At 57.5% G+C, this 23659-nt stretch overlaps 1 protein-coding gene across 5 annotated transcripts in view; it reads left to right on the top strand.

Annotated features, from left to right (window-relative positions):
* GRM4 (glutamate metabotropic receptor 4) overlaps positions 1-23659 on the top strand; it is a 112934-nt gene that overhangs the window by 22422 nt on the left and 66853 nt on the right. The window lies entirely within an intron of this gene.

The following is a 23659-nucleotide window of genomic DNA, read 5'->3' as shown; positions in this document are numbered from 1 at the left end:
GGTCTCCCTGAAGTTCACCAGCATGTCGAGGGCAGGATTAGGGTGGTTCTCTCTTGGTCATCCCCTCATCCCCAGTGCCTGGCCTGAAGCTGCTGCTGCTGCTAAGTTGCTTCAGTCGTGTCTGACTCTGTGCGACCCCATAGACGGCAGCCCACCAGGCTCCCCCGTCCCTGGGATTCTCCAGGCAAGAACACTGGAGTGGGTTGCCATTTCCTTCTCCAATGCATGAAAGTGAAAATTGAAAGTGAAGTCGCTCAGTCGTGTCCGACTCTTCACGACCCCATGGACTGCAGCCTGCCAGGCTCCTCTGTCCATGGAATTTTCCAGGCAAGAGTACTGGAGTGGGGTGCCATTGCCTTCTCTGGCCTGGCCTGAAGACAGACAGACAAATCAGAGAGCCTGCCAGCCTTGGGACCAGGTGTTGGGGAACTGACCCCGCCCCAGGGGCAGGGGCAGGGCTCACAGGGCTGAGGGGGTAAATCCACCACACTTCCCCCTGCACATCCTGGAATGGACTGTGTGCTTCTCAGTCCCCCCCGCCCCCCAATTTATTAAACTAGCATTTTTATGACTGAGAAAATGAAAAGAAGGCAAATTCTACTTTATATTCCCATTGACCTTTACGCTTGCCTCTGGCTCAGAGGCCCTGGGATGATGCAGGCTCCGCCTTCGGTCGCTGGGCGAGGGAGCAGGGACGCCCTTAGTCTGAGGCCCTCTTTCTGTCCCTGTGTGCGGCTCTCTGCCTCCTCCTGTGTCTGTCGTTCTGTTTTCCTCCATGTCCTCCTCCTCTCCCTCCGGGTCCCTTCTGGACTCTCTCTGGCTCTCTCACCAGGTGACCTGGAGCGGCCTCATTCCGGGCCCTGTGGTTCAGGCAGGAGCTGGAAGCGGCCGCCAAGCCCACCTGCTCCTGGCCGCGCGCCCCCCAGCCTAGCGCCCACCCTGGACGCCCAGCCACCTCACGCCCGACCCACGCAGGCTCCCCTCCTCTGACGCAGGGCACCCCCGACAGAGCTCCAGAAGGTCCCTTGGGAGTAGGCCTGGCCACGGTCAGCGCTCCACTTTGCCGGCCTGCGGGCGACTGGGGCTGCCTCTGTGCCCTTCCCAGGGCTGTGGGGAGGCCAGGCCAGGCCAGGCACAGGCGTGTGGGCCTGCTTCTGAAGGGGAATATCCCGGTTCTGCCACAGACTGCTCGGTGACCTTTGGCAGGGCACATAACCTCTCCGAGCCTAGTTTCCGGTCTGTGCGATGACTTGGATGGCTGTAGAGCGGCCAGCACCAGGCCTTGTACCCAGAGGTGCTGAAGGGACCGTAGCCATGGTGGGGGGTACCCTGTGCGCATGCGTGAGGCGAGGCCCGCAGCTCTCCCTGCTCCTCCCCCTCCCCCCTCCTCTCCCCTCCCCCTCCCCCTCCCCTGCTCTCCCCTCCCCCTCCCCCTCCCCTCCTCTCCCCTCCCCCTCCCCTCCCCCTCCCCTCCTCCCCCCTCCCCTCCCCCCTCCTCTCCCCTTCCCCTCCCCCTTCCCCTCCCTTCCTCTCCCCTCCTCTCTTCCTCCCCCCTCCCCTCCCCTCCTCTCCCCTTCCCGTCCTCCGCCCCCTCCTGTCCTCCGCCCCCTCCTCTCACCTCCAGGGTGGCCCCCCTTCAGAGGGGCAGGAAGAGGGCAATGCTTAACCCTTAGGAGTGAATTCAAGGTGGGAGATTTGAGGTTTAGGCCTGGGTGGTGGGGCTCTGAGGGATGTGGCTTTCGGGGTTAGCTCACTTCAGAGAGGAGACCAGCGGAAAGTGGGGTGCAGGGAAGTGGGGTGCCCCCAGCTCGCACAAGGAGCCCCGTTTATTTCATTAAAGATGAATGGCATCCTTCATGTGGGTCTGGCAGGAAGGGATTTCCCTCTCGCAGCAGGCATCATATATTTTAATAATGTACTCTTTCAAGCATATGGGAAATTATAGAGAATAAAATAATGAACTGCCCCTGGCTTGGTCAAATATTGATATTTTACTCTAATTGTGTCAAAACTTTTCCTTTTAAGAAAGGAAACATTGCAAATATAATCAGAGGCCCTGGCTTATGCCTCCTCCCACTCATCTTTTTTCTCAGAGATAGCCCCCAACCTTCTCCTGGATGAGTTGTTGTTAATTCCTTTAATTTCTGTGCACTTGAAAAAAATATATATATATGTATGTGTGCTTAGTCACTCAGTCGTGTCCGACTCTGCAACCCATGGACTGTAGCCCACCAGGCTCCTTTGTCCGTGGGGATTCTCCAGGCAAGAATACTGGAGTGGGTGGCCTTTCCCTTCTCCAGGGGATCTTCCCAACCCAGGGATTGAACTCAGGTCTCCCACATTGCGGGCAGATTCTTTACCATCTGAGCCACCAGGGCGGCCTAAGAATACTGGAGTGGGTAGCCTAACCCTTCTCCAGCGGATCTTCCTAACCCAGGAATTGAATCGGGGTCTCCTGCATTGCAGGCAGATTCTTTACCAGCTGAGCTACCAGGGAAGCCCACATTTACGTATATCTCTCCATAAATGATACTTGGTTCTGTTTTGCATGCGGTAAGGATGATGGATACAGGACCATACTGTGTGTGTTCTATGGGTGAGTAATGTCACACTGCTCCATGGTTTGCCTGTTTTTAAAAATGTTTATTTATTTGGCTGTGTCAGGCAGGGTCTTTTGTTGAGGCACACAGACTCTCTCGTTGTGGTTCAAGGGCTCTAGAGCACGCAGGCTCAGTTGCCCCATGACATGTGGGACCTTAGTTCTCTGACCAGGGATCGAACCTGCGTCCCCGGCGTTGGCAGACAGATTCCTAACCACTGGACCACCGGGAATCCCTCTGAGGTTTGCTTTGTTCGCCTTTGCCGAGTAGCTCTCCACTGTGACAGTGCCCACTGTCTGTTCCGTGTGGTCACCTGGGCAAGTTCCCTGATGTGACTGATGTTCTCTGTGTGGCTCTCTCTTTGCCAGTGTCTCCTTGTGCTCTTGGAGCGTTTCTCGTGGGTCTCACCCAGGAGCGGAAGTACAGACTCCTGGGCAATATGCCTCTTTTACTCTTCCCAAGGCTGCCACATTGCTCCCCACATTCTGTGCCAGGACACTGGTTTCCTAACCAGCCTCACCGCTGGGATCCCCAGGGCCTTGTTAACACAGGTGTTCCCGGGCTGCCTGGGCCTGAGCCAGCCCTGTTAGGAGACACTCAGGGTGTGGAGTCTTATTTTATCAGGTCCCTGGGGGCTTCCTGGACCTGCATTTAGAGCTGCCCCTCCTGGGTCTGCTGTGTTCTCATTGTGCGACTTTGGGCCAATTGCTGGATCTCTCTGAGCTGGGGTGCCCTCATGTATAAAACAGGGATGATGGTGGTGGTGAGGAATCAGTCAGGCTAGCCCAGGGTGTAGCCTGTGGTGTGTCCAGGGTGGCCACAGCCTGACTGGGCTCCAGTTCCATCCAGAGGAGGAGTGTCCCCTCTGACACCACCTGTGAAGTCATGGTTGGATTCCTTGTTTTGCTCAACAAACCTCAGGGCCCCCTGCTTTGTGCAGACTGTGCCATGCTCTAGGAACATGAAGTCTGGGCAGAGAACCTGAGCTTGGGAGTTAAATGGGCAGTGATTCAGTGACAGACGCGAGTGCTCTAATGGGGGCAGGCTAGGTGCCCTCAGGTTGGGTGAGAGGGGCCCCTTGACCCGCCTGGGGGGAGAAACCAGGGAAGGCTTCCTGTAGGAGGACAACTAGCTGAGACGCACAGCCAGGAGACAATTAGCTAGGTTGGCGGCGTGCTGGAGGGCAGGGGAGGGCATTCCAGGCAGAGACCCGGTGGTGAGAGTGAGAGGTGGGTGGGGGAGCCCGGCGTGCCCGTGGGGTTGGCTGTGCTGTCCACCTGGGCGCGGGGCTGGGGCAGACCAGGCACCTGCCTTCCCTTCAGGGGCTGCTCTTGACTGCGGGGGCGGGGGGCCCCTCCGGTGGCAGCTGGAAGGGGTTTATGGGAAGCCTGAAGTGTGAGGAAATGTTAAGTGCGTTCTAAGTACTTTGATTATTTTAAATTGCTTAAGTGGTTTCTAAGATGGTCCTAAGTACCCTGGTGACACAGACACAAAGTCAATTAGGGGAGCACACCACACTCACAGGGGAGAGCCCCTCCCCTGCCTTCCCTCCCCCTCCCCCGGGCCTGGACCCAGACCCCCTCCTCTCTCCTCCCAGCACCAGACCGGGGACCCCCGCCCCCAGTGCTGGGCTCCCCTGACTTTGAGTCCTGGCCTCTTTCCCAAGCATCTCAGGTGGGGTGAGAGGGGTGGATGGGGGGAGAGGGGGTATGGGGGGGCCCGCGAGGGTCTCCTGTAAAGATGCTTCTCTCTCCTGAATGAGCCTCTGGCTGGCTGCAGGGCACCTGGAGCACCCTCGGGGTGACCTCCTGGTCAGAGAGGGCATCACCGTGTGAGTGCGTCCAGTCTCCCCTGGGCGCCCAAGCTGGACCCCAGCCCTGGCCTCTCCTGGGGGCCCCACCCCTCCCCGTGTGCCTCTCAGAGAGCTCTCAGCCTGGGCGTGCCTGCTGTGTCAGCCTATTCCAGGCATCGTTCACCAACGTGCGGGGTGTGTGCACACGCGTGTTCTCCCCTCCATTTTCATGCACCTGCAGCCCCCACTGGGTGAGCTCATGGCGTGTGGCTCCCAGGACCGCCTGCTTCCCGTCTCCTCAGGCCTGACCCTTGGTAGCCTCTGATCTTGTACTTTTATAAAACAGCCTCGACGGGGGACTTCATGATTGGCCGCTTCGCACATCTCTGTAGGGGGATTCCTACTAATGAGTGCTGGGCCAGAGGGCAAGTGTGTGTGTAACTTCTTGCACTCCTGCCAGCGAGGGGTGAGGGCTGGACTTGGCGGTGCCCGTGGCCAGGAGCGTGGCCCCAGAGGCAGCCCTGTGCCCGGTTCTGACTTGGCGTCCACGCAGCCTCGGGTAGCAGGTTGTGGGAGTCAGGGCCGAGCTGGACCCTGGCCCCCAGCTCAGGAGCTGCCTGGAGGAGCCAGTGGGCTTGTGTCATGCAGGCTTGTGTGGCTTGGGGTGTGTGAGGCATCTGAGCCACCTCCTCGGCCATGTCTGTGCATGTCCAGGGGACCCTCTTTACCAGGAGACGTGGCGGGGAAGGTTGTGGTGCTGGGTAGCGGGGTGCAGGAGTGGGAGGGCCCTACTTAACTGGAGCGGTTGTCCTGGGAGTGACAGCGACAGTGTCTCTGGGGGGTGGGTGGAAAGGTGGACGTGGCAGGTGGGGCATAGGAGGCAGAACCAGGTGTCCTCGGGGATACTGTGGGCGCAGGACTCAGGGTGGGGAGAGGTGCCCAGCTGGACTGCAGCCCTGAGGCTGGGGGACTGTGGCTTCGCTTGATTCCTGCTCAGGATGAAAACTCCCAAAGCCCAGGAAATTCAGCTCTGGGATTGCAATCCAGTGTGGCAGGGAGGGGAGATGACCTCACTGGTACCATTTGCTGTGGACACGAGGGATGCATGGGGAAGGAGGCAGGAGCCCTGGGGCTTTGGCAGCGCCTGTCTTGTCCACCTTGACTCCAGCGCCTGCCACAGCCAGTCCACTCTCCTGGGTCCCTCCGCAATTCCCCCGCCATGTACAATCTGCTAGCCTCTGCTTCTGATGTTCCCTCAGCCCCTGAAGAATGCTCTGTCCATCCTTTTCTTTCCATTAAAAAAAAAGAGGTATAACTTATAGACAGTAAAGTACAAACTTCAGGACACTACTTGATGAACTTCTATAAGTGTACTAATGCATACCTGTATGGCCCCAAAATACAGAAAGATTCAGAACATTTTCAATTCTCTAGAACATTCCTCTGAGTCCATATCCCTCTCTCCCCAAGGCTAATCAATAGCCTGCTTTCTAACAGCGTAGATTAGTTTTGCTTGGTTTTGAGCTTTACGCAGCCAGAATCATACAGTCAGTCTTTTGTTTGTGGCCTCTTTCACGCACATTATCTGTGAGATTCCCCCACATAGTTGGACATTTTGGTGATTTTCTCTTCTTCATTACTCTGTACTATTCCACTGTGTTGGAATTATTGCAAACAATATTTCATTGTTTACAATAGTTCAGCCTTCCTTTACCCAGTCTGCTCCTGCTGGACGTCTGGGCTGAAGCCAGTGTTTGGCTATTAGGAATAAAACTCTCCTGAACATTTGTATATATATCTTTTAGTGGATGTAAGTGTTCATTTATATTATATTTATAAATGTTGGTATATATGATTGCTGACTCTTTGGCTGCATGAATGATTAGATTTAGGAAGAACTGCCAAACACTTCCCCAAAGAGATGATACCTTCTGGCTACATTTTATTTTGCTTTGGAAAGTCCACCTTTGCTTCGAAGGCCTGTCTCAAATGCCAGCTCTCCTGACATCCTGATGGATAACAGCACTGGTCACTTGGGTGTCCGCTCTAAAGACAGTCGTGTCCCTCTTCTTCTCTGTTCTATCTGTAGGGCCTGGAACCTCATAGGTGCTTCACGAAATGAATAGTTGAATTTACATGCCTGGCCCTGTGTCTGGAGTTTCACGTAGGTTATGTGATGTAAGTCGCTGGCGGGGAAGTCGGTAGTCCTGGCCCTGTTCTACAGGTGAGGAAACTGAGGCTTGTCCGGAAAGCAGGGGAAGCCCGCAGCACTGTCTGTCCCGGAAGCCTCTGCTCATTCCACAGCTCTTGGCGGCATGTGTTTGGAATTTCTTGCTCTTTTTCAGCTCGCCCACTTTGATTTCACTCGGCCTCATATTCTAGTCCGGGGGTTGCTGAATTAAATCTCGTGGGTGACCTAGTTAGCTTGTGACCCAGCCAGCTCCTGAAGGATCTGTCAGCTTTTTCTCCATCCTGAGTCTGTGCCCTAGAATCAGGGCTTTCCAGGTTGGGATAGGGTGGGAAGGCCAAAGAAACCCACCCGTATGAAATAAAAGCCCTCTTCTGGCATGGCCAAGGTTTGTACCTTGTCAAAATCCCTTTCCATTGGGTGTGACAATCCCTGAGACCACAGGCTGGCCACTGTCACTTGCATTTTCCAAGGGAAAAAACTGGAGCCCAGGGAGGTGATGTGACCTTCCTAGAGTTGTCAAGGAGCCAGGGGTGAGGGCCTTGACCTTCTAGCCATGTGCTGTAGTGTTATAGGGATGGTCTGAGAGCTGATGGAGAATGGGAGTTAGGCTGAGAATCCAGCAAGGCTTGTCGCAGGGCCGCTTTGGGGAGCTGGAAAGGCTCTTTCAGGTCATTGATTTACTAAGTGCTCTTTCAGAGCCCTGAAAGCTCTGTTGGGTGTTTCAGGGGCAGATCCCCAGAGGAGCCTGGAGGCCACTGTCCATGGTCCTGAAATTGGACTTGGCTGTTGGGGAGCAGAGGAGGGCAGTCGAGCTGGCCTTGGGTGTGCTGTGGTGTCCCAGGAGGTGTTAGCCTGCCAGTTTTGGTGGGAGCTGGGCATGTGGCTGGGCAGACGGTGCGGGTGCCTTGATATTTTAATTGAAGCCTGGAGACACGGTTGCTCTCTCTGCTGCGCTAACAATGTACAGAATAAATAATTCAGTGGTGGCTGTGTTGTGCCTGCTGTTCCCACCCGTGGGGGTGGCCACACGTGTGCCCAACGTGCAAGCTCCTGGGTAGGCCAGGAGCTGCTATTATGGGCTGGTGGCCGGGCCAGAGGTGGCATGTTGCCATTTTAACAGGGCCCTGGTCACCTCTCAGCCCCTGAGAATCGGTTTCCTCCCAGGCAACTCCTGAGGAGAGGTGAGTGGAACACAGAGCCATCTGCTCCCATGTGCTGCAGTTAAGTGGCACTTAAAGGTCCGTTTGTCCTCAGAGCAGCCCGAAATGGCAGCAACCTGGAGGAAAAGCCCCTCTTAATGGGCATTCTCCCTGGGCTGTGTTTGAATGGGTTCCATTGGATTCAGCAAATATTTATGGAGCTCTAAGTTTATGCAAGATACCGAAGCAGGTGGTGGGGATGGGAGAGAGTGCCAGTGAATAAATCTGGGTCCTTCCTGGATGGGGTGGTAGGACACGCATCTGATTTGTCACAGCTCAAGTTGGAGGTGGGGGAGGGCTGTGGTGGAGGTGCAGGTGAGGGTGTGGGGGTGCTCAGAGGAGGCAGAGGTCAGTTCTGACAGGGCATGCATAGGTGGCTGCCTGGAGGAGGTGTCCTGCAGGCAGAGAGGGGGCCACGACGGTGCTCCAGTGGAAAGGACAGGTATGGTTGGAACTTCAGATGTGTCTGGTATGGATGCAGCAGGGCTTGTGACCTGGGAGAGGGTCACTGGAGAGAGAGTTCGGAAGGATTAGGGGCTGAGGCCAAGAGTGTGGACTTGATCCAGTAGGATGGTGTCTTGGTCCGGTTTGGGGTTAAACTATTCCTTTGGATGTGTAGTGGAGGGTTGGTTGCAGGTTAAGACCCGAGGCTGAGAGAGTGGTTAGGAGACCAATGGAACATTTCAGGCTGGACATTATGGTGGCCTTAAACGTGGTGTTATTCATTCACTCATTCATTCCTTCATTTACCAATCAGTGAGTCACATGTTAGACTAGGTTAGGAGCAGGGCAGGGAACAAGACACATGCAATCCCTGCCCACACGGAGCTGAGCCCCTAGCAGGGGAGGAAGACAGTAAACAAGCTGTAACTCAAGTGGAGACAGGTGCCATGGAGGAAAATTGCAGAGGGCCAAAGGTTTTGAGAGTGATGGAGGAGGTGAAGGGCTCATCTATATACAGTGGTCGGGGAAGGGGCCTTTGAATACAGACCGAGGCAAGTGAGGAAGGGAGCCAGGAGCCTGGCTGGTGTGGGGTGAAGGGCACGGCCGGGGTCAGGGCCCCAAGGCTGGAGCAGCCCTGGTCCATCTGAGGAATGAGGAGACTGCTCGGAGAGGAGGAGGGTGCTACTGAGCTGGGTCCACAGGAGCTCTGGGTCCCGGGACAGAGAGTGACTGTCCACTCCAGGGGCCTTGGGAGGGTCTTAAGCAGAAAGTGATGGGATCAGATTTATGGTTTCAGAGGCTGCCGCGTGTGGACTGAACGTGTCGCCATGTCCGAGGTAGGCACGGAGGAGTTTGTGTGTGATAGCCCTCCCTCCCTTTCTCCCCTCCTGCCAGGGACAATCCGCCCCCAGTCCCCCTCTCCAGAAGGCCTCCGAGGGGGCTTCCTGGAGGTCTGGCAATTCCACAGAGCCCTGTTTTTGCTTCCCTCTGCGTCACACCCTTGGTCCCCAAACCTGAGCCGCCACAGCTGGGACCCCCAGCCTGCCTGGATGGGCCTGGTCCAGGGCCCTCTCTGAGCCCCAGGCACCTTGCCTTGAGCATCATGGCAAATGTCTCCCTCATGGAGCTAGTCTGAGGTTTGAGTGGGAGAATGTCTGTGGAATCTGTGGAGGGAAGGCAGGCCGTGATTATTACAGGTTTCAGAGCTGGAGGGCAGAGCAAATGGGAATGGTCCAGGGGGGCCCTGAGAGTAGTTATTTAGGAACCTGTGACTCCAGCCCTGGCTGGAACACACGTGGGTTCAAAGCCTGCAGGGAAGAGGTGTTTAGAGAACTGGATGCTGGACTCACTGCTGAGGAGGCGGAGGGTGCGGGGCGCACCCTGGCCCTGAGGGTGAGGGGTGACCCGTCATACCTGTGCCCCAAGCTGGGGACTGAGTCCCATCCTTGCAGGAGATACTGCCTCAGTTTCCCCTGTACCCTGAGTGCCCTCCAGCCCCTTCCCACCAAGAGGTGGGAGCCGGGAGGGTCAGGAGACGAGGCAGCCTCCTGCAGCCTGCTGTGGGCATCAGGAGGGGTGGAGTGACCCCTGCAGTCAGGCCTGAGCTGGCTGGGGGCTGGGGACTCCCCAGTTTCTCTGTGGGGTGGAAGATGGGGAGCGTGAGCAATGCCCTGCCCTGCCCCCCCCCCCCCCCCCCCGCCGCCAAATGAAGACACTCCGATGCACACAGCAGGCTCCGTCCCTCCCTGGGACTGTGGTTGTGTTAACTGTTGCTTGTATTTTTGGCCTCTGGAGGAGGGCATGGCAACCCACTCCAGTATCCTTGCTTGGAGAATCCCCATGGACAGAGGAGCCTACAGTCCATGGGGTCACAAGAGTTGGACACGACTGAGTGACTAAGTACCCAGCACGTGTTTTTGGTAGAGAGCTGGCAGTGAGGCCCAGACTGGGGGCACGTTCATCGCGGGGCTGCTTCTGGGGAAAGCCCTCCGATTGCTGTGGGGAGCCACGGGCCTGCTGAGGTCCTCCAGGCACCGCTGATAGAGCTGTGAGCAAGGAGACACTGCCTCCCTGGGGCGGGGGTGCGGGGACTAAAAGAAAGGGCCCGTTTAATTTAATTCTCTGTTTTATTGCTCGTTGGATAAATAACCTTCATTAAGATGGAAGCTGGGGGATGGACCAGGAAGTTTGATTAATTTCGAGCTGGTTTCTCATTTGTTAATTTTCTCCCAGTTCAGCAGGATTATTAAAACAAATTACAGACACTGCTGTCTCCTCCCTGGGCTGGAGGGGAGCTTGGTTCACAGGGGGGACCCTGCCCCCCTTTTCTACTACAGTTATTTAGGTACAACATGGGGTGAGGGACAAGGCCTTCTCCATCTCAAGGTCTCTGGGCAAGGCCCCTGTTTTTCCTTTTGGGGGTCTTCACATCCCTCAGCCTCACGGAAGAGCTGGATGTGGAGGGAATGGCAGGGGGTGCTGGTTAGCCAGGGCATCCCCCCTCCAGCAGGGCCTCCTGGGGTGAGGGGCAGACCTGCCAAGTCCAGCTGCCACCCCCACCCACGGTATTCAGGGGAGCAGGGCAGGTGGGCGAGCAGGGCGGTTGGACATACGGCCTCTGGGTGCCCCCGCGGTGCCCAGTCCCTTGGCCCCCCTCCACCCCCCGACCCTGTCTAGGCCCATTAGCCCTCACCCACTGTGAGCTCTGGCCCTGCTGGACTGGATCTCCCATTGGCTGGAACGGCCCACAGAGAAACTGCCCCTTGCTGGGTGGTAGCAGGCGACAGTGGTCCGCGCTTTCCTGCTCACTGTGGGCAGTTGCGAATTCCAGCTGCTTGATGGGCGGCTGGGCAGGTGGTGATGTATCGGGGGATGTTGTGAACATTCTTTTGTGCTCCCCAAATGTACAGTAAATGCTGCCCCTGCCAGTCCTGATTATACTGGAGTGTGTGTGTGTGTGTGTGTGTGCATGCACACACATTCAGGTTCATTTATCACCATGAGCCAGTGTCAGCGTGTGTGTGCTTGTGTGTCCAGGGTGTGTGTGTGTGAGACTCAGGGTGTGCCCGTGTCAGCTTGTGATCCCAAACACGGGGCTGGGTGTGTCAGGGACCCTCAGGAAGCCCGAGTGTGCGTGCCTGGCTCAGAGCATGCCGTGTGTCTCTAGGTGTATCTGTGTGTGACTCAGATATATTGATACTTCTGTATGTGTTGTGTGTGTGCATGGCCGTGTACCTGGGTGTATGTGGAGTGGGCTGGGGTGAGCGCCTCTGTGTGTGTGTGTGTGTACGCGCGCGTGCGCGCCTTTCCGGGACCCCTTGGCGCGTGCACGTGAGCGGGCCCGGCGGTTTGGGTGGACTGACCGAGCCTTCCCGTCCCTGGCAGGCCTGCGCGTGTGCTCCTGTCTGCGTGTGCTCCCTCCTTCCCGGCCCTGCTCCCATCGGCTGATACTCTGCTGCGTGAGGCTGGGTTATCCGGAGTGTCCACCTGGCCCCCACCGCCCTGGGGGTGACCATGGGGAGACCTGTCTCCACCTACCTTCTTGTGGCCTGGGGACCACAAGAGTCCCCTGGAGAGAGGCTGCCCTGGGTTGGCTCCTGACCCTCCACTCCCTGAGCGCGCCCTGGAGGACCAGCCGTCTCATCTGCAGGCCTGAGCTGGAGGAAGGCGCGGATGCAGGAGAGCTGCCAGGCAGGCAGATGGCCCTCCAGCTGGGGCCAGGGCAGGGGGCCAGCCTGACCTCTGACTCCTGCGCTGAGGAGCGGGTGAGATGCCTCTGTCCCTGTGACTCACAGGCGGTTGGGGCTGCCGGTCCTGTGAGGCGCAGCTCACTTCAGATGCCTCCTCCGAGAGAGGGGAGTTATGTTAAGATGGTGAGAAGGGCCGAGGGTCAGGGGACAAGGATGGGTGGGGCTGCTTCAGGGGAGCTGTTCCGAGACAGCGTGTCTGAGAAGGTGATGCTTGATCAGACACAGGGATGAGTGAAGGGGTGCGCCCTGTGTGTGGGAGGGGGCGAGAGCCAGCAGGACAGCGGGCACAGCAGGTGCAAAGGTCCTGAGGCCAGACCACGCTGGGGCTCAGGGACTGTTCCGGGAGGTCAGCGTGGCCCGAGGGAAGCGAGTCGGGGGAGGGGGTTGGTAAGAGCTGACGTCGGCGAGGCTGCAGGTGTGGGGGAGGTGCGTGGGGGACTTTGAATTAGGTGCCTGTGGCCTGCTGGCCCCTTGGAAAGGCCTGGATGCACTGGAGGCAATATCCCTTGTCAGGCTCTGCTCGCAGCGGGACCTGCTGGGGCCTGGCTTCACGGGCACTTCGCTGGTGGCCCAGTGGCTAACACTCCACACTCTCAATGCGATCCTTGGTCAGGGAACTAGATCCTGTGTGTGTTAGTTGCTCAGTCTTGTCCGATTCTTTGTGGCACCATGAACTGTAGCCCCACAGGCTCCTCTGTCCATGGAATTCTCCAGGTAAGAATTTTTGAGTGGGTTGCCATTTCCTGCTCCAGGGGATCTTCCCACCCCAGGGATCGAACCCAGGTCTCCTGCATTGCAGGCGGATTGTTTACCATCTGAGCCACCAGGGAAGCCCCAGATTCTGCATGCCACAACTAAGAGTTCACATGCCGCAGTGAGGATCAAAGATCCCGCGTCCCCCAACTAAGACCCAGTGCAGCCAAATAAATAGATGAGCAAATCAATATTAATAAAAAGCAGGCAGACCTTTGCCACCTCTCTGGCTTTTATGGAGATTCTGGGGCAGGGGCCCAGGTTGTGGATGCGGTGGAAGGGACTGAGATCTACTCCGGGCTTCCCTCTGAGAGAAGTGTCAGCTCAGATCACCAGTTGCTGGAGACTGGACATGGGCTGGGACAGGGGGCGCCTGTGGGCATGTCCTGTCTGTCTCCTCATGGTTTGGACAGGCCCCAGACGTGCTGGTGGCTCTTGCCGTGGGCTCGGAGGGAGGCTGAGCAGCAGGATGGAAGGATTCCCGCCTCTGGCCTTGGTGGACCTGGGTTTTCATCAGTAGCTGAGGAATTGAGGCCAATGACTTCTTTCCCGTCTGCAGGTCTTTGCCTATAAAATGCAGAGAGTAATATCCACCTGGAAGGGATGTTGTCAGGGGTAAAGCAGCGAGGTTGAAAGGCATGGTCGCAGGTCAGAACCCAGAGCAGACCTGGGATGAGCATGGTGGGTGGTTCTCCTGAGAGGCCCCCTTGGGATGGAGGAGAGGTTAGGAGGGAAGTTCTGGGGCCAGTGCCTCTGTGAGCTGGCCCCTTGCTGGCTGCCTGGGGCCTGCCCCCTGGGGCTGCTGGGGGACAGCCGAGAGCCAGTCCTCAGTGCTGGGCAGGACCGTGCTGTCCCCACCCTGTCCCAGTACTGGGCACTCTGGGAACAGGAGGAATGTGATTGCTGGGTGGAATCAGACGTTTGCAGGTTTCTGCAGTAGATGGAGGGTCTGGGGAGAGATCCCCCCCAAATCACACCTGTTATCCTTGGGTCCTTCCAGGGTGAGGCCAAATTTCTGGACTGAGCATCACAGAGGCAGCACAACGGAGCTGAGGGTGTCTGAGGTGAACCAGTCCCTCCTTGTTTCCCCGGGGAGGTGGCAGAGCGCGGTGGCAGGGGGAGCCTGGCAGTGAGGGTTCAAATGCGGGTCTTCGGGCAAGTGATTCAAGTCCTCTGGGCCTCCGCTGCCTCACCTGTGCAACGGGCTGAATGCTAGTTCCCTGGCGACAGGTGTCTGGTGAGGAACATGAGAGCTGAGACCAGAGCCCGGCGCACAGGAGGCACTCACTCAGGGTTAGGTATTATTGTGATTGTTATTTCATGGTTATTAGGTGAAAAACCTGGGGCACAGGATGGAGGAGGGTCTGGCTTGAGATTACATGGTGAGTTAGTGACAGGCTAGAACTCAGGCTCTTCCATCCAGCCAGCTTCCGGAGCAGCAGAGGCAATAGGGCTGGGTCCTGTTGCCTATAGGCAATATGCTGTGTTCTCCCCTCTGCCCTGGGCTGGGTCCCTGGCCCCTTCTCACCCTGCTGTGCCACTGGGGCAGCTTCAGAACCCCCAGAGCCTAGGTACCTTGAAGGAATGGGCCTGGCCCTGAGGGCAGGCAGGCAGCTGGCCCTGGAGGACCTGGTTGCTTGGGTCCCAGCTCCGGACTCTCCCTCTGGTCTTGGCTGGGCTCAGAGTTTCGGGGAGGGCTCACTGAGAGTTTGTCACAGGAAGGAAACACTTGGAGCTGGAGGGCTTTGGGGGGCGCGTCATACATCGCTCTATCTCCATACACACCCGCAGGCCAGGCCACCCTCACCTCTTACCTGGACGAGGGCAGGAACCTTCCCTCTGCACTTGGCGGTTCCCTCTTAACCTCGGATCTGGCTTTGGTACACAGCTGTGTCTCATGCTGTGTTCTCCCATCCTCTCTGCAGTTTTGCCTTTCCTCGAACCAGCCATGGGCTCCTGGCCACAGGGCCTTTGCACCTGCCTCATCTTCTATCTGGGTTGTTTTTCTTCCTTCCTCTGGATATTGTCTATCTGTTCTTCAGGTATCAACTCATGCCTCCTCTTCAGGGGCCCTCCCTGGGTGCCCTAACCAGACTCAGGGCCTTATTGCAGGTTCTCACGGGCCCCAGACCTCTTCCCAGCACATCTCAGAGGCTGGATGTGTTGCTATGTGTATCCAGTTAGAGACCATCTCTCCCACAGGACTCTGTTCCGTGAGGACAGGGGTTGGTCTGCATTTGCTCACTGTGGCCTCCCCAGTGTATACCGTGGCACGGGGCAGAGTGAGTGCTCAGTAAGTATACCCTGAATGAATGCATGAAGGGATGAGAGGCCCGTATCACCTCCGTCCTTGCTGGGGCCCAGGAGAGGTGGAGGTGGAGGGGAGATGGGACTTCCACAGCAAATGTCCCCGAAGAGGGGCCCCTAGGGTGGCATGGCCTTCTTCCCAAGGGAGCTGGTGAGAGATGGGTCAGCGCCAGGTGCCCCCAGAGCCTGAGGACAGTGGTGGTGGGGGGCAGCAGAAATGGGGGCGGTCCTTAGAGGTAGGTGGTGCCCTGCAGGCTGGGTTCTCAGCAGCTGGCTCTGCCCCAGGGCCGGTGGGGAGACAGTGCTGGGTCTGTGCTGGGGACAGACAGCAGGGAGCAGGGGGAGGTGACGCTCTGCGAGTGGCTGCCGCTAGCCTGCCTGTGGTCTTGGCTGAATGGCCGCACTTGGCCAGCCCCTTCCCCACTCCGCCCGGTACTCAGGCCCGCTTGCTCCAGTGGGACCTCCTCCCTGCCAGCCTGGCGGTGGCCAGGCTGTGACATAAATAACCTGGAGTGATGGTGCTGTGACTTTTATTGGTTCGTGTGTTCAATAATGTTCACATGTCTCATTATATCATATTATATTAATACAGAGCCCTATATTCCACGCAGCACAGCACATTAACCTGACTTGGTAGGACACTGGGCAGACGCCGTGGTTAATCCCTCCACTCCCGGCCATGCCCCCATCACTGGCCTCCAGAAGGGTCCTTCCAGATGCTCCAGAGGCACCCTGTTCATGAGGTTGTCCCGCCCCTGCCCCCGACTCCCACAGCTTGGGGGGTGGCTCAGTGGGTTCTGTGGACCAGGCTTCTGGATGTCACCCCCACATTGTGGAGGCCCCGGCCTCTACCCTTACCTTTCAGGGCCAGGGGGTCACTAAACCTCCATGGAACAGATGTGGAAACAGACTCAGAGATGGGAGGTGTTGGGATCTAGAGATGTGATGAGGAAAGGCCTGGAGTGAGGACTCTTGGCTCCCTGTGGTGGCTGCTTCCCAGGGGGGTGAGGATGGTGTGGGCAGAGGGCAGGAGGCTGGCAACGAAAGCAGAGTGTGTGCCAGGCGCGAGAGAACCTACATACTAGAGTCAGACAGAGTCGAGTTCAGATCGTGCTTTGCCACTTGCTGCGTGACTTTCTTTCATTTTTGGCTGCACTGGGTCTTCATTGCAGCACGTGATTTCCTTGTTGCAGCTCACGGGCTTTCTTTTGTTGCAGAGCACGGGCTTAGTCGCTCCCTGGCATGTGGGATCTTAGTTCCCTGACCAGGGATTGAACCCCGTGTCCTCTGCATCAGAAGGCAGATTTTTAACCACTGAACCACCAGGGAAGTCCTCTTGCTGTGTGGTTTTGTTTCCGTATTTTCTTGGGCCCCAGTGGTCTCATCTGAAAAATGGATGTAATATGTGTACATTATATGAGAAAGTCCCTGTGGGGTGCTTGGTGTGGAATAGGTGCTCCTGAGACGGTAGCTCCTGGGCCCGTTCGGATTCCACTCACAGCCTCTGCCTGCTGCTGCCCCGCCCGGCTTGCAGGATGCCCGGTCCTGGCCCAGCCTGTTCCAGGTGTCGGGTCCCTGCTGAGCCTCACTCTCAGCTTGGCCCCCAGGGGTACAGCAGCACCTTGGGCTGGTCCCGAGCCCCCGGCCCTTGGACACGTGGGCGTGGCTCACAGGCAGCCTCGTGGCGCAGAGAGAGCCCCGCTTGGCCGTCAGGTGGGCCGGGCTGGGATGCGGCCAGTGGCCCTGGGCACAGGCCTCAGCCCTGAGCCGCGGCCTCTCGTGTCAATCAGGGCGAAGGTTTCCTCTCTCCTGGCGCGGGGAGAACCAACAGGAGTGTCTGTGTCAGTGGCTACTGCGCCGTCTAACTCAGATGCATGATAGTGGCTCCTGGCAGCTTGGATATTTGTGTCTCTTTCCAGGCTTTCATGTCTGTTCACTCATGTGAGCCCCACAGTGAGGTTGACAGAGGCCAAGTTCTCACCACTGTGCCCACTTCACAGATGAGGAGACTGAGGCTCACAGGGGCAGTGACTGGCCTGTGGTCACGCAGTGAGGTAGTGGGTAGAGGGTGGGGCGGCCTGCTTCTCGCCTCTGGAAACCTGGGCCTTGGACCCTTCTAGGCGAAGCGGGTGTACGTGCTGTGACCCCACGGGGCTCCCCCCTCAGTCCCACCCCTCCTCCCCGGCTTCTGGGCTCCTCCGTCCCTCCGCCTCCCCCACGTATGGCTCTTGACAAGGTTACGGAGTCAGCATGTAAGACCTGCAGAAGTGAGTGTAATTTATTGATCTACATTTCGCTTATGAAATAGGACAAGTGCTGATTTGAGGATCTTGTTTGCTCTCGCCCTTGCGCCGCCCGCTCCCCCGCCCGCCCCCTGGGCGCTCTTATCTGCGGTAATTCCTCCGAGCCTGCATCAGAACCCGCTTCTTTGTCAGCCTTGCGAGGCTCTCCACTCCATGCCCTCTATTCTTCTCCAGCCCCCATGCCTTATCGGGGGGCCCCCCCTTTTTCCTGGGCTCCTAAGAAAACATATAATGTTTAAAAGGGTGAGACAAGGGACTGAATAAAGCGCTTTCTGGGGAAATATTTGTTCAAAGGCCTGTTGCCTGCATCTGTCTGGTTCTCTCCTGGAAAACATAATTCAGAGCAGGCCTGGAAATTAATCCAAGTGTCCGCTTGCTTTCCTGATAAGAGGCTGGGTGGGTCCTGGGGAGGGGAGACAGGCAGGTGTGGGATGGCTCCCCGCGTGATTGCCTTCTTGGATATCAGTGTGAAATCAGGAGGACAGGGCACAGCAGGCCCCGGGAGAGGCCGGAGCTGAGCCCTGGGGTGGGAGGAGGGAGCCTTCCGCATCTGTGAGCAGGGCGCTGCCGTGGAGCAGCCGCTTTCTAAAGAGCAATGCCCTTCAGTTGCCCAGATGAGGCACCAGACCATGTAAGAGTCCAAACTTGGCTGTGTCTCTGTGACTTTGGCAAGACCCCGAGGCGCTGAGCCTCGGTTTCCTCACTCATCTAGGGTGCTCAGGGGTCTGCTGAGCTTGTCCTCAGGTTGGTGCGAAGGGAGTGAAGTGTTCCCTGCGATCAATGGGCCCAATGCTGTGCCAGGCGTCCGAGGACAGAGTAGGGAATAAAGAGAGGCCCCTGGATTCATGCAGCTGACTTTTTAGGGAGAGATGATAATAACTGAAATAAGGGACTTCCCTGGTGGTCCAGTGGCTAAGACTCCGTGCTCCCAATGCAGGGGACCTAGGTTCAATCCCTGGTCAGGGAACTAGTTCCCACATGCCACAATGAAGATCGAAGATCCCCCAAGCTGCAACTAAGACCCGCGCGGCCAAATATGTAAATAAAATACTTAAAAATAAATGAAATAAGCATGTAAGTATAGAGTATGTTAGAGAGTGATCATTGTCTTGGGGGAAACCAAGCCGGGCTTCCCTGGTGGCTCAGAGGGTAAAGAATCCTCCCGCAATGCCAGAGACCTGGGTTCACATCCCTGGGTTGGGAAGATCCCCTGGAGAAGGAAATGGTAACCCACTCCAGTTTTCTTGCCTGGAGAAGTCCATGGACAGCAGAGCCTGGCAGGGTACCTGTAGTCCATGGGGTCGCAAAGAGTTGAAGGTGACTTTCACTTTTTCAAGCAGGGGGTTGGGGGGTGGAGACAGGGTGCAGGGGAGGGGAAAGCCAGATTGGTGTTAAATAGGGGGGGTCTGAGAAGGTGATGTCTGGGTAGTCTTGAAGGCAAGGATGTGAGCGAGCGGGCCACGTGCCTATCTGGGGGGATTGCAATCAGGAGGTGGGAACGGCCAGTGCAAAGGCTCTGAGGCAGAGTGTGCCTGGTGTGTTCAAGGGAACAGCAAGGAGGCTGTTGGACTGCGGCCGTGTGAGGGAGGCCGAGGTGGGAGGCCAGGATGGGAGCTGGGGATGAAGTCAGAGGTAATGTGTTGAAAATGCTTTGTTCAAATGCCAAGTGTTGTTGATCATTTTGACAGCTGGCCCTAGGCTGAGCTGTAAAGGGCATTTTATTACCCGGCAGGGGCTCCCCGAAGAAGGCTGATGCATGAATTTCACAGGAAGAGCGGAGGGCTGTGATGTCTTCTGTCTTCCGCCACCCTAAACATTTCAGTCCTTCCGGCTGCAAGATGATACGAGCTCTTTCCAAGCTATTTCCCTATTATGGTGCCTGCAGGAAAAAGAGACCCGTCGTGACTGTGGTGCCATGCTGCAGGGGTGGGAGGTGGGTGAGGGGTCTGGTGAGGGGCCCTGACCTGGTCAGTGGGGTCCTGGTGACAGTGCAGGGACCTACAAATGCTGGCTGTGTCTGGGGTCTCGGGGAGCGGGGAGTCAGGGGCCATGAACCCACTCTTTGGCAGCCACGGGTGGGGTTGGTGATCCTAATTAAAAGCTTGGATCCAAAAGGCTTGATGAGGGAATTTCTAATTAAATACATTTCATCTCATCTGGGAAACAGAGGTTTGCATATGATAAGCATGAAATTAATAATTGCATTTAGAAATTAGTTGTTGCGTGAAGCCAAGCCATTTACACAACCCTCAGGGGCCCCTGGCCCCGACCCCTGCCCGATCCTTTGTAATGGAGACGGATGGACCGCTTTAGCCCGCTGTGTGACGGTCAGGAGCAGAGGCGGTGGCTGAGCAGAGGGGAAGCGGGGCTGGCCGTCCCCTCTGTGGCTGCCGGCAGTGTGGGGAACCCTCCGAGTCCCTGGAGGTAGCCGCTGTCTCTGTGAGATCCTGTGTGTGTGCACATGTGCGTGTAGGCCCACTTGTGAAGCGGGGAGGCTGAGGTTTCACCTCACGGTAAACTGGGCTCTGGAGCTTGTCCCTCTGGCTTTAAATCATGGCTGTGTGTCCTGGGGCAAGTTCCTTGACCTTTCTATACCCAAGTTTAGGGGAAATGAGGAGGATAAGAGAGCCTACTTCATATGGTTATCATAAGGTTAAAGGTGTTAGTCCTATAAAACCACTCGGCACAGTTCTTGGCACACAGTAAACACTCAATAAATGCTTATCCTCAGGAAGATGATGATTACATGTGTGCATGTGTGTATGTGAATTTAATTCAGTTCAGCCCAAGCCAGCCTGTGATGGGTGTGAACCTGGCATTTCCAGGCTTTTGAGGTGGAGGAAAATAAAGCTCATCCCTTGCTCTCGGGGAGGTAGAGCTTGCGCCCCTGTGTCCGTCATCATCAGGAGGAGACGCTGCAAGGACAAACAGCCCCCACATCTCTGCGGCTTTAAATACGTAAACTGAATATACTTGCCATGTTATGTGTCCATGTGGCTTGGCTGGGTGCTCTGCCCACCTCCTCAGGGACCAGCCTGGCCGGGAACGCTACCAGTCATGGTAGCAGAGGGAACACATACCCCATAGGGTCTCACACTGGTGAAGAGAAGCCCTAACCCTGAATTGATGGCATTTCCTGCTCGCAGCTCAGGGGCCAGAACATGTCAGGTGGCTCCAGCCAAGCATGAGGGGCGCATCGTTGGATTTGCCAGGTGCTGGGGAGGGAGGGAGTGCACGTGTCTCTAAGGACCGGCACCCATGTTAGTCACGCGTGGGCTCACTGAGCATCGTGTCTTCCGCTGGAATGTCAGCTCCGTGAAGGCAGGGATTGGGCTCTGTGGGTTTGCCCCAGTGTCAAACATTCTGCAAAGCGCTTAGTAGGTACTCAGGGAAGCACTGAGTCAGTTCCATCTCTCAGTCGTGTCCGACTTTTTGTGATCCCATGGACTGCAGCACGCCAGGCCTCCCTGTTCATCACCAACTCCCGGAGTTTACTCAAACTCATGTCCATCGAGTTGATAACGCCTTCCAACCATCTCATTCTCTGTCTTTTCCTTCTCCTCCTGCCTTCAATCTTTCCCACCATCAGGGTCTTTTCCACAGCCTTATCTAACTCAGTGAAGCTATGAGCCATGCCAAGTAGGGCCACCCAAGACGGGCAGGTCATGGTGGAGAGTTCTGACAAATCGTGGTCCACTGCAGAGGGGAATGGCAAACCACCTCAGTGTTCTTGCCTTGAGAACCCCATGAGCAGTATGAAAAGCACTGCTGCTGCTGCTAAGTCGCTTCAGTCGTGTCTGACTGCGCGACCCCATAGACGGCAGCCCTCCAGTCTCCTCCGTCCGTGGGCTTTTCCAGGCAAGAGTACTGGAGTGGGTTGCCATTGCCTTCTCCGAAAAAGCACTGAGTAAGTGAATTCATAGTGAAATCAACAGTTTCTGGGGGTGGGTTGGGGTCCCCTGGGGGAAGGGGAGGCTGGTGGCCGCGGAGAAGCCCGGGTGAAGGGACCACATGGTGTTGTGGACAGAGTTTACTGTCTTTTCTTTTTTGGCCGCGGCATGTGAGATCTTAGTTCTCTGACCAGTGACTGAACCCTCGCCCCCTGCCTGGAACCCTAACCACTGGACTGCCAGGGAAGTCCCCGATTTTACTGTCTTTTCGCATAGCACTTGCTGCCTTGGAGACTGATGTCTACTTCTCAGTCCAGGAGGGGAAAGGCTGCCAGCCTGAGGGGCCTGTGTGACCCCGGCAGAGGTCTGTGTCCAGGCCTGGGGCGGGGGCAGAGAGGGGGGCAGAAGGCCGAGTCCCGGAGCACTGGGGTGGTGAGCTGCTTGATGGATCACCTTGGGGCACAGAGCGGCGGGCCCCCAGTGACCTGACGCTCGGGGGTCCGGAGCCAGTGGCCGGGCTGTGTCCTCCGGGGAGTGAGGTCTGGTTAATGAGGGTGCCCTGAAGTGAGTGCCCAGGCTGGCCTGGCCTGGATTCCCTCAGGGTCTGTGGGGCAGGGGCTAGTGGCCCCCAGCTGGCCCAGTGGGTGGGGGTGGGGGGTCGGAACGTGGTCTTTAGGGGGAAGGCCCCAGTCTATGGCTGGGGACAAGGCCCAGCACAGGGGGCAGACCGTCCTTCCATCGGGCCCACCCCAGCCCTTCCGCAGACCACCCAGACACCATCCCAGCCTCCCCCAGGGCCTCCCCCACCTTCCAGGCTCTGGAGGCCTGCTTCTCTGCTCCTGCACCTGGGGGCCCCTCTGGGAGACGGGCCTGGCCAGGACTGAAGGTAGGGGGCCCCTCTGCCGGACCCCAATTCCTCCCCCTAACCGCCCTCTCCAGGCACCCTCAGCACCCCCTGCCTCCCCCTCTGTGTGCCCCGTCTCTCCTCCCCGGTCCGTCCGCACCCTCGACTCGTCCTGCCAGCCTCCACGCTCTCCTTGGGACACACAGTCCCACTTTCCCCCGTGAATCCCCGTGGCCTCCGACCCGGCCCGGAGCTTCAGCCTGGAGGCATCTCACTCTGGGGAGCTCCTTTCTGGCTCCTCCAGCGGCTGGTGCTCTGAAGGTGGGTTATTTAAATCCACGTCCCCTGCACCTGGCTTCCTCTGCATCAGGAGGTGGTGGCTGATCCGCAAGGGTGTGGGGGGCGCCCGCTGTGTGCCTGGCTCTCAGTGAGATGCCCTCTGCGCCCCCAGGCTCCGGGGAGGGAGGGAGGTGGACAAGGGCATCTCTGCTTCTCCTGGTGCCGGCTCTGCAGCAAAGGCCTCGGGGAGGGCGCACGGCTCAGCTGGCGAGCGAGGTCGGGGTGGAAGCTGGGCCTTCAGCCTTTGGAAGCTGGCCTTCCCTCTCGCCAGCTCTCTGAACCACACTTTCCTGCCTGAGCAGCTTTCATGTACCCAGAAGCCTGGCTGCCTTTTTATCTGTGAAGGAAACAGCTGATGCTGAGAGCTGGGAGTGGAGGCACCGCATAGCCGAGATCAGAAGGGCAGGGAGCAGGTGGCCGCCCCAGGGCCTGACCTACCTCGCGCAGGGTCTCCCTCATCCCAAGTGAGAGGCGCTGTGGCCAGGCAGGTGGGGGTCCTGGGGCCTGACCAGCCTCACGCAGGGTCTCCCTCATCCCAACTGAGAGGCGCTGTGGCCAGGCAGGTGGGGGCCCTGGGGTCGACCTGGGTCCTGGCCTGGACTGTGCTTGCAGCCAGAGGGGGCCTCAGCCCCCAGCGGTGGCTGCCTGGCCTGGCTTGTGGGTGGAACGGAAAGAGGAGAGTCAGCTGGGAGGATGGGCAGGGCCCCAGGCCAGGAGCTGGGTATGGGGACTTCCTCGGTGGTCCAGTGGCTAAGACCTTGGAGGAGTCTTAGGGATTGATGCCAAAGGCCCGGGTTCAATCCTTGGGTTCAGTCCTTGGGGAACTCGATTCCACATGCCGCAAGTAAGAGTTCACATGCAGCGTGGAGATCCCACATGCTGTGACGAAGGCCCAGTGCAGCCAAATTTTTTTAAAAAAAAAGAGAAACTGGGTCTGCATCTTGTTTCTGATTTCTCCTGATGGCTCTGTTGCTCATTGGGCACTTTTTCCTCTCTGAGCCTCAGTTTCCTCACCTGAAAAATGGGCACAATGGCCCTAGCCTTGCTTCCCTGTCTAATAATATCTAGCGTTTGCCGAGGGCCCCGTGTGCCAGGCACAGTTTTCAGTCCTGTGTGTTCTCTCCAGCGTGGTCCTCTCTGTTGTTATTTGGGCCACTTTTTAGGGGTGGGGAGGCTGCTTGCTTGTCTAAGGTGGCAGAGCTGGGTCGCACAGCCCTGGGCAGGCTGGCTCCAGAGAGAGAGGTCTGA

Source organism: Cervus elaphus, chromosome 7 (genome assembly GCF_910594005.1).
Source record: "Cervus elaphus chromosome 7, mCerEla1.1, whole genome shotgun sequence".
NCBI lineage: Eukaryota > Metazoa > Chordata > Mammalia > Artiodactyla > Cervidae > Cervus > Cervus elaphus.
Note: the sequence above shows the minus strand (reverse complement) of the source record. Positions and strands in the feature narration are given on the sequence as shown.